Raw genomic sequence first — 16,712 nt, 5'->3', positions numbered from 1 at the left:
TCTTCAGTAAATATGTATCACCAATAACATATTTTAAAATTATGTTAATTCATAAACTTAACAACTTTATTAAATTAATATTTAATAAAGATATTAAAGGGACACAAGTAATAAAGCTAAAATTCAATTGACAAATTAGGAAAATCACATGCCTGTAATGTTAACATTTTGGGATGCCAAGGTGGGACAATTTCTTGAGGCCAGGAGTTTGAGATCAGCCTGGGCAATGCAGCAAAGCCTTGTCTCTACAGAAAATTTAAAAAACTAGCCAGGCATGGTGGTACACACCTTTAGCCCCAGCTACCAAGGAAACTGAAGTGGGAGAATCACCTGAGACCAGGAGTTCAAGGCTGCAGTGAGCCATGATCATACCACTGTACTCCAACCTGGGCAACAGAGCAAGATCCCATGTCTAAAAACAGAAAGAAAAAGAAATGTGAGGTATTTTGCAAATAAATTGACACTTTTGGAAGAACATTTTCTTTTTCAGTTTATTTGTATTTTACTCTTTCTTTTTGTTCCAGTTCTTCTGATGTCCTCAAATTGATTCAAATTCAATTAGAGAAATTTTTTTATTGAGAGCCTAATATTTGTTAGCCCATCAAATGATGACTAGAATAAAGTGATGAATGAAGATTGCTGACTTAAACATGATTCAAGTTCATTTAACTATATTTTCATGAGGTAAATTTTCCTCTAATTTTAAATTTAAAAAAATTTTCCTGTCCTATAAATTTTTCAACATTACACCACCGCCACCACCAGAACAACAAAACCTGTCTAGGTACCTTAGGTATTTTAATATTAAATAGCAATTTGCTTTGTACTTAATGGAAGATGAATCTCCAATTCCATAAACATAAAACAGAATAAGATCATAGGAAATGTAGACATCTGCATTTACTTAGAGATGGAATCAAAATTAGGTCCTTCTTAGAGCCTCTAAGGCTGAACTGTACTAAAACAGCTCATGGCAATTTACCATCTTAATATTCATCCTATGATATATAAATACATCACAAGCATGGCAAGAGGAAACTCTAGAATCTATAGCAGTGTATTTTGCTTTTGATGATATGCTTTTGCTGTTCACATTTTCCATTTGAGTCACGTACTTTGGTAAATTTTTAGTTGTCATTTTTTTTTTTACTTCAAAATTATCTTTATTGGTGAGTGAGTTTAACTTTTGTGATAAAGCTTCTTGTTAAAATATTTTTAATATGAAATGATCACTTCAGTCATAATTTCATGGCTAGAGCATTCACTGAAGGACATTTAAACTTATTTCCTTTCCCTTCAATCTCACATATTCATAGTTAAAAATTTTAGGTTCTATGTAGTAGGCTCCTGTAGTAACCTTTTGAGAGACTTTTGAAAAAAACAAAGTTCTTGTGGTCTTTAAATTTGACTGAAGAAAACATTTATATTGTAAAGGCATATAAAATATAAGGAATTATTAAATACTTAAAAATGGAAAAAACACACGTGCACACAGTGTCAGGTTTTCTTACTTTCTAGAATGGCTTCCTCAATGTAAAGTTTTGGTTTTGATTTGAAGCTAAAAAACAGGTTCTAAAATTCTCCAACCCTGTGAAACATTCACAAATTAACACAATGTCAATCTTTTGGAATCATATTAGAGAAAATTAGTAATCTACAAATTTAATCTTTATGGATTTAACGAATATCGAATTGGTTTGCTAGTGCTTTTGAGTCGTAGACTGACTTGCATCATACAAATATTTCACATAAAACAATAAAAACATCAGGATCAGGAATCTACTTTGTTTTAGATGGTTTGAAAGTCATCATCCAAATCATAAAGTTATTTTTAAATTATAGGCTCATATTTACCTACTTCTATAAAGAAGTTTTAAAAATAAGTGTACCTTAGATTTAGCTGAATGATTATGCCTTTCAAATCATTCGATTATCATTTAAACTACCTACTTTGGGTAATTATGACCCTTGGGAATTCTACTTTCTGTCAAGATGGAATAACATGGATAGATTTATCCTGAAATGATGGAAAACAGATGAAATTTATAAAACAATGGCTTTTAAGACACTGGAATTTAGGCCACAAAGAGCGCTGATTTCTGAGAGACGGAAAACAAATAAGGTGAGCCTATGATAAATGCAGCTGGCGAACCTTTCTAGGCTGAGGATTGGGGTACCCAGCAGGACACTGGTGGACCCCTGAAATTGAAGAGCTAGATCTGAGAGCCCAAGAAACTTAGGTGGCAAAAATTCATGGGATAGAGGACTGGATAAAATACTGCTGCACAGAGAGAGAATTCCAGAAATCTGCAGAGGTTCCGCTTTGAGTATTTAGCTGACAACTGATCAGTGCAATTATGTGAGAAAATTAGCCAAGGCTGGAGAAAGAGCCTATCTGAAAAGATGAGAGGTAACAGTGCTCCGTACTCACACAGGTCCAAGAATAGTGCCTCTTCCCACCATAAAGTGAGAAACTTCGTGATTCACAGGAAATTGTGTAGAGTGCAGACTGGTTGTGCCTTAGTAGTGGGAAATGAGGAGAATAATCAGACTCAAATTGAGTACTTGCTCAGGTCCTGACAAATTTTAAAAGTAAAACCCAGAAGGATGACACTGTGTTCAAGTAACATTACTGCATATCAGAAAAAAATCCCCAAAACAGGAATACAATACCATCTCCAGGAATACAAGTATTTATCAACCACAGAACTGTACTACATGAAATGTTAAAGGAAGTCCTTAAAACAGAAGGAAAATGACACTAGATAAAAATATTGATCTACACAAAGAAATAAAGCGTGCTGGAAGTGGTGGCTACATAAGTAAATATACAAGATGTTTTTTATGATTTAAATATCTTAAAGTTAAGTGATCCTTTAAACAAAATTAATGACAATGCCGTAGGGAGTTTATACCCATAAAAATAAAATATATGACAACAGTAGCACAAAGGACAGGAGAACAAAATGGGAGTATATTATTGTGAGGTTCTTACACTATATGTGAAGTGATGTAATATCACTTGAAGGTAGACTCTAAAAAGTGACAGGTGTTTAGTATAAACCACAAAACATGCACTAAAATAACAAAAAAAGAGTCACAGCTAACACAGGAAATGAAATGGAATCCCAGAAAGAAATTTATTTAAAAGAAGGCAGATGAAGAGGATAGGGGAACAAAGTAAGATGGGAAAAATGCAGAACAAACAGGAAAATGGGAAGTTTATTAACTTAAACATAAGGATATTGATCATCACATTAAATGTAAGTAATCTGACTACCTTAAATAAAAACAGAATATGAGATTGCATTTGCTAAAAAAAGCAAAATCCCACTTTATGCTGCCTAAAACGAACACACATTAAATATACAGAAACCACGCTAACACAAATTTTTAAAAATCTGTAATGACTATATTAATATCAAAGTAAATTTCATAGCAAAGAATATTACTGAAGACAAAGAACTTTGTTTCATAACACTAAAGAATCAATTCAAGAGGACATACTAATCCTAAATATTTATATACCAAATAAATGAGATTCAAAATACAGAGCTTACGGAACTCAAAGATAAATAGATAAATCCACACTTATAGTTGGAAGTTTGAATACTTTTCTCTTGATAAATGATATAAAAAGTAAATAAAAAAACAGTAAGAATATAAGTGATCTGAACAACACTCAACAAATATGACCTAATTGCCATTTATAGGATGCCACACTCAACAATAAGATAGTATATATTCTTTTGAAGATCACGTGGAACATTTACCCAGAAGACCATATTCTGGACCGTTGAAAATTTCTCAGTAAATTTAGAATGAATCACATTATATGAATAATGTTCCCTGGCAACAATGGAATAAAATTAGAAATGAAAAACAGAAAGATTGAAGGAAAATCTGCAACTTAACACACCCATAAATGAAAGATGAAATAAAAGTGGAAATTGGAAATTCTTTTGAACTGACACAACATACCGAAATTTGTGAATTGCCAACAGAAAGTAGTAATGTGGAATTCATACCACTGAAAACCACTATTAGAAAAGAATGAAGGTTTCAAATCAGCATCTACCTTAAGAAACTTTAAAAAGAACAAATGTAACCAAAGTAAACAGAAAAGGGGAAAAAAAAAAGATCAGAGAGAAAATTAGGGATATATAAAATAAACAACAACAACAACAAAATAGAGACAAACTATTATACCAAAAGTTGCTTTTTTGAAGAGCAACACGCCTGTAGTCCCAGCTACTTGGGAGGCTGAGGCAGGAGAATGGCGTGAACCCGGGAGGCGGAGCTTGCCGTGAGCCAAGATCGCGCCACTGCACTCCGGCCTGGGTGACAGAGCAGGACTCTGTCTCAAACAAACAAACAAACAAACAAAAACTGTATTTCTACAACTAAAATAAAAATTGACATTAAAAATACTATTTAAAATAGCATTAAAATGTGAAATAGGGATAAATCTGACAAAAGATGTGGAAGACCTGTACAGTGGCAACTACAAAACATTGATGGGATTAAATAATATCTAACTAAATACAGAGAGGTATTTTGTTCATGGGTAAGACTCTCCAAAGTTTTCTATAGGTTCAGTGTAATCCAAATCAAAATTTTAGCAGATTTTTTTTTTAACTGATGAATTCTAAAATCCATATAGAAATACAATGGACCTAGAATAACAAAAACAACTTTGAAAACATAGAACACAGTTGGAGAACTCACACTATGTGATGTCAGTAGTTATTATAAAGCTGTAGTAAACCAGACAGTGTGGTAGCATGTCAAGTTCCATAAAATAGATCGATAGAACAGAACGAAGATTCCAGAAACAGACGCACACATATATGGGCAAATGATATTTGGAAAAGGTACTTCTGTTGTTCACTCTTGTTAAATCAAAAGAAGGAAGGAATTTTGGACTCTTATTCTTACCAGATCTGCTAAGACTTTTCAAATTTGTTCCTTCTAACCTCATTGTACTCTATAGTGAGAATGTAACATATGCATTAATACCCTTTTTATTTGTTTTTTAAATAAACTTTTTGTTTTACTGATTATAAAAGTAATACATGTTCTTCATAGAAAATATAAATAATTCAGAAAATTAAGAAGAATATAAGGCTCATCTATAATCCTGCCACACAAAGATAACCACTGTAATTTTTTTAATTATATTTTAAGTTCTAGGGTATATGTGCACAATGTGCAGATTTGTTACATAGGTATACATGTGGCATGTTGGTTTGCTGCACCCATCAACTCATCATTTACATTAGGTAATTCTATTAATGCTATCCCTCCCCCAGCTCCGCCACGCCCCAATAGACCCTGGTGTGTGATGTTCCCCTTGTTCCCCTCTCTGTGTTCATGTATTCTCATTGTTCAACTCCCACTTATGAGTGAAAACACATGGTGTTTGGTTTTCTGTCCTTGTGGTAGTTTGCTGAGAATGATGGTTTCCAGCTTCATCCATGTCCCTGCAAAGGACATGAACTCATCCTTTTCATGGCTGCATAGTATTCCATGACGTATATATGCCACATTTTCTTTATATAGTCTATCATTGTTGGACATTTGGGTTGGTTCCAAGTTTTGGTACTGCGAATAGTGCTGCAATAAATGTTAAATTGATCATACTTGTGAAAATTGGGGAAAAAAGTTGTACAGATTATAACATAATAACATTCTTGAAACCTAAATCCCCAAAAGAATCTGTTAGAACCAGAGAAACCTTCCTCATGGTCACTTGAAGTGACATTCCTGCCTACCTCTTAAAAGGGTACCATTAGCCTGATCATTATGGTAAAACAAACAAACACAAACCTGTTTGTTTTCTTTTAGAGTTTTACACACAGTTTATCTTCGCTGAATTTTTGAAACATGCAAAAATGAATTAAATAGTATGCATTATTTTTGTTTCTGGTTTCTTTCGCTCAGAATTATGTTTGTGAAGTTCATTCATGTTTTTTAGGCCTCGCTTGTTAATTTGTCAGTATTGGTAAGTTATATTTTTCTAGGATATTGCTATTCCATTTACATTTGCAATTTCATTGGTACAAATATCTTCATAATATGCATTTTTTGTGCTTTAGTATCTGCTGCAACTAGGTGGATATTCTAATTCCTTTCATGAATTATTTGTTTACTTTCTCTTTTTGTGATCATTCTTGTTATTTAATTAATTTTTGGATCTCTTGGAACTAACTCTAGTTTTCTTAATCCTCTATGTTGTACCTTTTTTTTTTTTTTTTCTTTTCCAAGCTTTTGGAGGATTTCCTTAGCTATTCTTTTTTATACCAGCAGGATATGGAATACATACACTGAAATTTGTTTAATTTTGTTTCCAATTTATTTTTAAATTTTAAAAAATGCTTATAAATTAAGCTTTTGAGAATTCTTAATCATCAAACAAATATCAGTGACAGAAGCTTTCTCTTCCTAGGACGACACGGATGCTTTACCAGCCAGGTGCTAGGCAGGGGCTTTAGTGCTGGTCTTTTGGGCTTGCTTCTCCTGGTGTGGAGCAACATCCCTATGGGGGAGTTGGGGTAAGGGAGATGAGTGCCCCAGGATTCTTAGGTAGAAGGGGGGAGCTCACAATATCCTGACTACACTCACTTGGAACATGGAGCTTGAGGGAAAAAGAAATGCCAGTGTCTTGCTCTTTCCAGGGAGATTCCACAGCCCTTGACTGGGAACTGGGGGGTGAAGGGAGCCTAATCTTCTTAGCCATACCCACTCAGAGTGGGGCTTTGGTCACACTGACCTGAGGGTAGGAGGCAAACGTGGGTATGGCTCAAGTGCCACAGACTCTCACTCCTCTTTCTGAGATTTAGTAGCTTTCCTTGAACAAATGTTTCTTCATTTGATATACGCCCTTAGTATTGCAGGACTTTCTCCTTAGTTCAGCTAAAACCGGGTTCTTCTCACGTGACTAGGAAAGATTAGACTCACAGACACATAGAAGGGTGAGGAGCATGATTTGTTGGGCAAAAAGAAAAAAATAAAACTCAGAAAAGTGAGATGGTGTCCTCCTAATAGGTCCTCCACCTCACAGATTGAATCGTAGGTCACCATACAGGAATTGAAGAGGCCTGATCTCTCAAACTCTATCATTAGATCACCTGTCTTTACAACTAGGAATTGAAGAGGCCAGGTCTCCTGTCTCTATCTCCTATCTCCTGTCTAAATTAGGACAAAATTTCCAAAGACTTTTATGTGTGTATATTGTACATAGATATAAACCTATGACAAAAGTTATATATGTATACTAATTTTTCCAGTTATGATTGCTTCACTAGGGAGCATATCCACAGAGGCCCTCATGCTGTCATCCTGCAAGTTCTTCCATATTTTTTTCTTTCTGTTCATTTATGCACTTATATTGTTGCCTATCTACTTCCCCTCAAATAAGTATATCCTTTAAAACAGAGGTCATCAAATTACTTCCTTTGTGTGAAATCTGTGCCACTGCCTGATTTTTTTTTTTTTTTTTTTTTTTTTTTTTTTGAGACGGAGTCTCGCTCTGTCTCCCAGGCGGGAGTGCAGCGGCGGGATCTCAGCTCACTGCAAGTTTCGCCTCCGGGGTTTACACCATTCTCCTGCCTCAGCCTCCCGAGTAGCTGGGACTACAGGCACCCGCCACCACGCCTGGCTAGTTTTTTTTTGTTTTTTTTTTTTTTTTTTTTTTTTTTTTTTTGTATTTTTTTAGTAGAGACGGGGTTTCACCGTGTTAGCCAGGATGGTCTCGATCTCCTGACCTTGTGATCCGCCCGTCTCGGCCTCCCAAAATGCTAGGATTACAGGCTTGAGCCACCGTGCCCGACCCCACTGCCTGATTTTGTAAATATTTATTGTAGTACAGTCTTCACTATGTGCTTATATATAGTCTGTGCCTGTCTTTGTCAGCTATGTATCACTACATCAGAGATAAGCAGTTGTGACAAAAGCCACATGGCCACAAAGCCAAAATATTTGCTGTCCTGCCCTTTACAGAAAAACATTTACCAACTCTGCTTTAGAGTATTCGAGTATTCATATTCTCCATCCTTCTCTTGATTTTTTTCATCTCCTGGTTTTAGATGATATATTTTTTAGCTTTTTAGTTCTGTACATATATTTGAAATTTCTTTACAGCATTACATTTTATAATACACATATTTTATAATAATTGTCTACTATTAATTCTCGTTATCCTTATCATATTGTCTGCTTTTTTTTAAAAAAAAAAAAAGGAATTTTTATTTGTTGGTTAGAACATTTTTTTCGAGAACTTTTCTTATATTAATTGTATGGATGCTACCCTCTTTGAATTCTTGCATAACTACAAATTCTTTCCTTTTTCCTGAGAGGTGAAACTATTGTAACTGGAAAGAAGATTTTTGGGTCTCTGTACCCTACTTTGAATAGTTTATTTGTTGCTCTTCACTTTTAGTCTTCTTATAAAGGATACATCTATTGTTAAATTTTCTTTCTCTGTTAAGATATTTATCCTCTACTAATAAGATCATTGTCTTTAGTCTCAGAATTCAAAAATTTCACTATTGAAAATTATTAATATTAATATTGAATTTTAATTTTGTTATTCAATATTGATATTGAATTTGGTTTTCTTTTAGTCTTTCCCAGGCCTTACAGAAGTCCTCCAGTCTGCAGACTCAATTACTTATTTACATAATGAACACTTTTCTCTACTAATTGAGCCAATCTTTCTCTCTAATTTTCTGTTTTATGGAAAGCCTATGTGCTCCGTGTTACAACTCATGTAAATGTACATCAAATTGCTATCTTTTGATCATTTTTTCATATCTTTTTGGTTTTTCTATGAATATTAAGGTATTTCTTCCACAAGAAATTCCAGAAGATTAAATTGGTTCTTAGTAGTTACCCGCAAACTTTTACTCTGTGTATTAAATTTTAAAATTCAATAGGCTAGGCTTAATGGACCATGTCTTCAATCCCAGCACTTTGGGAACCCAAGGTGAACAGATCTCTGAAGTCCAAGAATTCAACACTACCCTGGGCAACATGGAAAAACCCCTATCTTTACCAAATAAAAAATAAAAATATATATATTTTTAAATATATATATATAATATATATATAATCAAAATTCTTGATACAGGTTCTTAAAAATATTTTATCTGTTAATTTAATCTCTTTGAAAATCTGTTTATTATTCTTTGTATTTAAATTTCCCATGTGGATTTCCAAGTTCTACTTCAGTGAGAAATCCTACTCTTTATACTCAGCTTCACCTTTTTCTTGGTGACCTGCGTTCACCTAAGTTTAGCAGTACTCAACATTGGCTGCACATTGGAATCACCTGTGGTGTTTTTGAAATTACACTTTACTGTCTTCCAAAAGGGCTTGTAGAGCATGAAATTGTCCCGGTGAGATGCCCTTCAATGAGCTGCCAAGGTTGAGTTCTACTACTCGACTTGGTTGCTTGATTACGGTTTGGTACACTCTCTAACCTTGTCTCTCTTATCTGTTAACTGAACAACAATTATGACACTGTAAGCTAGGACATAAATATTGGATCAAAAGTTAGAAGACTCATGCTGAGATATTGCATAGCCATAAATTGAAAAGACACTAAGCTCCCCAAATCATAATTACTCTTAGATCATAAACCTGAAAAATTGACTTTTTAGACAATTAAAATATAACTCATACAATGCACAGTAAATTTATTTTCATTTTACAGATGCTTTATCAATATCTTAAAAAAAATAAATACATATAGGGGCTAAACTCTATCCCAAGCAGCATGGTGGTAGTGGGGGCAAGCAATATAGGGTGGGAAAAATGTCCTCAGATGCCCTCCATATTTTCTTGGGCAAGCGTTAGTTTTCCTCTCCTTATGTATCTTTTTTCTGTGTAAATCACAACTGGGCATGATGCCTACACTACTTCATTCATAAAACTGAATATTTTCAGATTAAGAATCAGGGGTTTAAAATAATTTGTTAGCATCAACTTCTCTCTAAGTATTTGAGTCCATGTTGCCCAAATAACCTCTGCCTCTAATATACTCTACAATTCTAGTTGGCTTATCCAAAGAGAATTTCACTGTTAATATGCATCTTGAGGTAAATCATTTTCCTCTTCCATTCTACTCTGAACTTTGTCTCATTGAACTAAAATAAAACCACTAATTTTAACAATTATTCATATACTTTTTTCTATAATTGTGCAGTTCGTGACCACATGTCTTGATAATGCAAGTTACATGATATTGGAGTCAGCACCTTATTGTTCTTTATAATCCCTTTGAACCCTGGCATTATGTTAGACAAATGACATATATTAATATGACATTTTTATCCTTAAACTAGTTATATGGATATACTGTAAGAAAATGAAAACATTATAGAAGCATAAAACTCAGAAAGTTTACTGTATTCCCATTCTTCAAAGGAATAGTTTATAAACAGTTAAACATACTAATTTACAGTTAGTTTCTGTTGGTATGCTATCTTCTATTGAATATATCATTTACTTTTCAGAAATGAGGTCATTCTATAAGTACTCTTCAGCAGTTTGCTGTCTGTCACCAACAAAAAATCTTAAGCATTTTTGATGCTTGTATACATTTTTGTAATTAATTTATTATAAGAGCTAAATAATTTCATTGCTATTTTTGACTTCATAGAAATATCCTTATGCTATGAGGCTTAAGTGAAATTTACAATTATATATACAAACAGGGTGTTTAACATTATACATTTAATATAAAGATAGACAAATATTGGGGAAAGTGTGGTGTCATATTTTAGGGTTAAAGCTGAGCTATGTATGAAAATTTTTCCTTCTGAACACCAGTTTTCTTCATCCTCCTCCTTAGAATCTTTCTCCTCTCCTCTTTATGGTACCTGAACTGATTAAAAACAAGCTGCATTTGCTTTCTTTGTTGGAATACAGTCCTCACATGACAAGACTAAGTGAAAGAGAACATGGTTTCCCAGGGAAGAAAGCACGGACTATTGCATAGGTCTAGCTTCAGTCCAGGCTTAAGAGTAGAAATCATTTTCTTTTATATTTGTAGCCTGATTAGCTTAGCTCTCTAGAGCATTAAAACACCAATTTCAGGAATAAATAAGGCTGAAAATCAACAGCTCAGGCATGTATGATACTCTGCTATCTCCCTAAAAACTTAATTAGAAATTAAATTAATTATTGGAGGTTGACCTCATGTATTTACATCTTTTCAATTTAATAATAAAATAAAAGAGTTTATATTCCCAAGGACAAAGAGAACTGGAGGAAAGGCCACAGTGGATCTGATATTTCAACCAAATTTGAAGACTAAAAGGGAAGTAGAAGAGCGGTAAACTGATTTAGGAAGCAAAGTTATTATCCGAGTGACTGCAGTGTGGAATGACAATAAGCTAAAAGCCGATTGTGTCACAGAGCCTTCTATAGTCTTATAGGAAGAAATTGAGTACGGCAAAGGCTGGGATTGAAAAGAAAGACTGGCCAAAGACTTGCAGTTAGAATCTCCAGATACTATTTATCATTGGGAGTCATCCAGCAATACCCATTTTCTACATGGTAGAGAACACGGTATAGTCTGTGAGTAATTTGAATGTGAGATACTTCAGATGCAGAATCACAAGCCACTCTGGAAATCTGGAGTAAGTTACCTGTTGAAAACTGAAGGATTGATTAAAAACCTATGCATCAACGATGACATATTTACCTCGTCCTGGGTCCAGCTTTTGCAAAGCAAATGGTTAGGTTTATACCCTATAAACAAGAGAGAGGCAAAAGAAATTCCCAGGTACACAAAAAGGCACCAGCTCAAGGCACTGACAAGTTTATTGCGATTCTTGAGGATTTAATTCTGTAAGAAGATCTCCATGTATGAACCGGAGAAGTGTGAAGCACACTAAATACCTATATATTTGGTGGGTGTACCTTTGGCCACATTTTTGACACATATATGGCCGATCTATTAGAGCATTTGGAATAAAATAAAAGTAGAAACCTTATTTGGAAAAAATAAAAAGAAATAACTGCAAGAAGAAACAAACAATTTAAAGGGGTTAATTTTGAGAATTGAGGTTGAAGTAGATATAGAGGCATTGGCAAGTTGTTTTTCATTGTAAGTATTTTTAGGCATTATTTTATCTTTTTTGATTATGGGCTTACACTACTTTAACAAAGTACTTTTAAAAATAATATTTAGGAATTCAGAGATAAGACAAACATTAGTTTACCAATTGTTGCCTTCAATTGTTTGCTTCATTTATAGCTTGCCTTTGTTGATATTCATAAAATCATGCATATTTAAATACCTATATGATTGAGTTAATTATGTGAATAAGTCATATTATCGGGAAAATACGAAACCTTTTTAATAACATTTACATAACAGGACTTTGGACAATAGAAAAAAGTTGAAAGATAATAAAAGTAATAAGTTAAAATACTTTTGGTGAAAGTGAAAGAAGTTGAAACAGGTAAAGTTGCTTTTTTAAAGATAGGGTCTTGCTCTCTTGCCCAGGCCAGACTGCAGTGGCACACTCATAGCTTATTGCAGCCCCAAACTGCTGGGCTGAAGTGATCCTCCAGCTTCAGCTTCCCAAGTAGCTGTGACTACAGGCACAGGCCACCAAACCTGGCTAATTTTTAAACACTTTTGTTTTGGTAGAGATGGGGGCCTTGTTATATTGCTTAGGCTGGTCTCAAACACCCAGTCTCCAGTGATCCTCTCCCCTCAGTCCCTGAAAGTGTTGGGATTATAGGTTTGACCCACTGCACCTGGCCTAAAGTTGCTTTTAAAGAAGTGGATGTCTGTAATAGAGTAGAAGCAGAATAAAGAACAGCGAAGAAACGGAAACCTTAAATCATGAATAATTTGAATATTTAGGTTTTCAAATACATTATAATCTGTAGTGGGTGCTACATAGCAAAAACGTAAATTTGTAACTCTCAAATAAAAACAGTAATACATTTTGTTAAAAGTATTGTCCTGGAAGCATAATTTATCTTGTACCTTCTGGCCGAAACAGGCAAGGTATTCATCAAGACTGTTTCTTCTTTCTCACAGGGAGCTAAACGACATTTACCAGCCTACCACAGTGTTATGGGGGAGGAGGTTATAATGACCAAGCTTTAGACAACAAAAAGTGATCAGAAGGTATGTGCTTTGCTTCCAGTCTGTCCAGAAAATCTTCCATATGTTTTCCTCTAAACTCTTTTTAATTTCTTTTGTTTGATACTAATGATCACTGAACTCTTGGAAGCCCTTTGTAATAGATGGCAGAACTCCAAATGAAGGAAGCCTGGATACAAATATCACCATTGCTTTGAGAAACATCAATCAGAGACGTTTATTTTTACTCTGTATGGTCAAAAAAATAAATTTCCATCCCATTTGAACCATTACACAGTTTTTGGCCTGTGTGTTACAATAACAAATATATTTTAACTAATACATTCCCTATATAAAATGAGTGAGATGTACCAGCAGGTGAAATAGTGATGTCAAAATAGGCAAAGGACTCTCTCCAATTGAGGTCTCCAGTGGAAGAGTATGCAAGAACACTGAAGGAGAAGAGGGTGTGCTCTCAATTTGCCAAAAATAATCCAATTAAACCACTAAGAAACATTATGAAAAGGGAGATTTCTGAATTAAACATGATTTTTAAAAATGTACAATGGCAAATTGTTCTCAAAAATGGTTGCAGCATGTAATATTCTTACCTGGAATTATAATATTATGTGAATGGTCTTTCCTCCCCTTAACTTTACTAGTTCTTTGTTAGTTTTTCCTCTTCTAGTGCTTATTATCTTTTTCTTATGAATGCATAAGGATATTTTGTATGGTAAGGAATTATATTAATAAATGTTTTATATATATTATAATATATATAATATAATATACATAGTAGCTACTCAATGTGTGCCAGAGATTTCTATATATTATATAATATATGTTTTATATATTATAACATATATTATATTTTATATGTATATGTTCTTTTTTTTTTTTTTTTTGAGACAGGGCCTTACTCTGTCACCCAGGCTGGAGTGCAATGGCATGATAATGGCTCACTGTAGGCTTGACTTCCCAGGCTCAAGTAATCCTCCTACCTCAGCCTCCCAAGTAGCTGAAACTACAGGCAAGCACCACCATGCCTGGCTAATTTTTTAAAATTGTTTGTAGAAACAGGGTCTCTTTGTGTTGCCCAGGCTGGTCTAGAACTCCTGGCCTCAGGAGATTGTCCCATCTCAGCCTCCCTAAGTGCGGGGATTACAGGTGTGAGCCACTATGCCTGGACTACATTTCCTAACGCTATTCAAAAATCCGATTTTTATTTAATACTCAGCATTTGAACAACCATCTTTAGAGTAACATATTAACCTTCCATGGCCCTGGATTTTCTTGCTATAGAAAAGAAGTGCCCTTCAGTGCCTTTCAGAATGTCTGTGCATGATCGTTTACACCAACCATCAACGTGAGCTGGCATTGTCAAAGCATTCATATATGCAAACATCCATGAGAACACACTTTTAGAAATCCAATCTCGAACCAATTTGGGAAAATATCATATGCAGAAATAATCTCTGGCACACATTGAGTAGCTGTGACTTTTAAAAATATATATTTATTTATTTAGAGTCTCACTCTGTTGCTCAGGCTGGAGTACAGTGGCACAATCTTGGCTCACTGCAGCCTCCCCTTCCTGAGTTCGAGCAATTCTCCTGCTTCAGCCATCTGAGTACCTGGGATTACAGGCACGCACCGCCATGCTCGGCTAACTTTTGTATTTTTAGTAGAGACAGGGTTTCACCATCGTGGCCAGCTGGTCTTGAACTCCTGGCTTCTAGTGATCCACCCCCCTCGGCCTCCCACAGTGCTGGGATTAAAGGCATGAGCCACCCCACCCAGCCAGCTATGCCTTTTTAATAACCTTGAAATTGCAAATAATTATTACTTACAGGCATCCTGAGTACCTTTCACACATTTTCGTTTTTGAAATTGGACATGATAAGTAGAAAAAGGTAGTTTAAAATTAATCGTGTCTAATTAACAACTAATGTGGCTTTAAGCCTCTTACAATCTTATGTGGGGTTACTATTATAATTTCTATGTTTGTAGTCCTCTTAATTTTCTAAGTGTTTCTGTAATTACGATTCCACTTGATTCTCATAGCAGCCTAATAAAAAGAGATTATTGCTTCTAATTTATAGATTAGATTAAGAAAATGAGGTTTATTTTTCTAAGTTAATATAACCAAGTGAATCTTTATGTCAAACCACTGTCTCCTTCTCTTTTCTCTTCAAAGATCATTTTCATCAATGTTACTTCATAAATGTTCTTCAGAACATAGTTTCCACAAGATAATCTATAATAAAATGTTCAGTGTTATTTAGAGAAAATATGCCTAAAATGCTAAAAGTATAAGAAATTCTACTGTAATTAGAATGTATATATATTGATTTTCTTTGAATAGAATTCTCCAAAATGATTCTATTACAGAACTTACTTTTCATGTAATACCTATTTATATTTTAGGAATAGAACTTTAAATCGAAAACTTACAGAATTCTGAATGCTTGTATTTCAATAGATTTTGTTCCTCTTTAAGTGCTATGGATCATTTCTAAATATCAGAAAATAAAATCTCCCTAGATATGCACTCTTGTAATATAATATACTTACTCTTATAACTATTGATCTTGGATAGTTCTAACGTGTCTCCATCTTATGTAGAATTTTACTCTAAATTTAACTGCAGGCTTGGCAATTATTTGTGTAAAATAAATTAGCAAATATTCACAGTTATCTTCATTTAGCTATTCTTGTTTTAAAAATGTTTTATCATGTGGCACGTGTTTCGTAAGCACCTGGAGGTAAATAGTGAACAAAAGATACACAAACCATGCACTTTATAGTCATAAATATTGTGTAGGAACAGATACGGATTGCTCACAGTTATTGCTTCCTAAGGACCAATGGGTATTCTATATACTTAATTTTTATATTATTCTATTCTATATACTTTATATATATTTTGAGTTAAATTTAGTATATATTTTATATTATACTTATTCTATATATTTAATTTTCAAACTAGTTAGTTATGTTTTATTCTTATGCTCTGTAAAGGAAAGATCCCAAAGGTTAAATAATTTTTGGACAAGGTCACAGAGACAGGTAATGGCAGAACCAATATTTGAGGCCAGCGTATGTCTCTGAATACTAGTAAATGCTACAAATAATTGGATGAACAATATTTAAGAATTTTAGCAACTGAACATACAGATAAAAAATATATTTAAACAATTTATATTTGACAGCTCTAACCTAAAACATAGCCAGAGGGTCTCTGCAGGGTAAAACAGAGTTTCATGGTATCCCCGTCTTATTCAGAAAGAACTGTAAATTCTACTTATGGTTCTGTTTTTATAACATTAATAACACTGGTGTCATCCTGTGGCACTAAAATAGTAATAAAAGCTGTAATATTCTGGAAGTAAAAGATGGTTATAAACAGTTATATGTGTTGTAAAGGAAAGAACAGGGTGCTATGACAGTTTATAATAGGGGTCAGCTAATCCATCCATGGACTATGTCAGTAGAGTAGCAATTTGATATATGATTAAGATTTAACTGGGTCCAGAGATGGGGCAAGCATTCCACCAAGAGGAACCAAAAGAGCAAAACCTCTGTGACAGGAATGAAGGAACAT

The 16,712-nt window shown here is 34.1% G+C and overlaps 1 long non-coding RNA gene across 1 annotated transcript in view; it reads left to right on the top strand.

Moving 5' to 3' along the window:
* Positions 1–10,983, top strand: part of LOC139357912 (uncharacterized) — a 559,919-nt gene extending 548,936 nt beyond the window's left edge. Inside the window, exon 4 of the long non-coding RNA XR_011611946.1 lies at positions 10,856–10,983. This is a non-coding gene — a long non-coding RNA (uncharacterized lncRNA). The remainder of the gene's footprint in view (positions 1–10,855) is intronic.
* Positions 10,984–16,712: the final 5,729 nt, after the last annotated feature.

This window comes from Macaca nemestrina, chromosome 13 (genome assembly GCF_043159975.1).
Source record: "Macaca nemestrina isolate mMacNem1 chromosome 13, mMacNem.hap1, whole genome shotgun sequence".
Classification (NCBI taxonomy): domain Eukaryota; kingdom Metazoa; phylum Chordata; class Mammalia; order Primates; family Cercopithecidae; genus Macaca; species Macaca nemestrina.
This window is presented reverse-complemented; position numbering and strand designations above follow the sequence as displayed.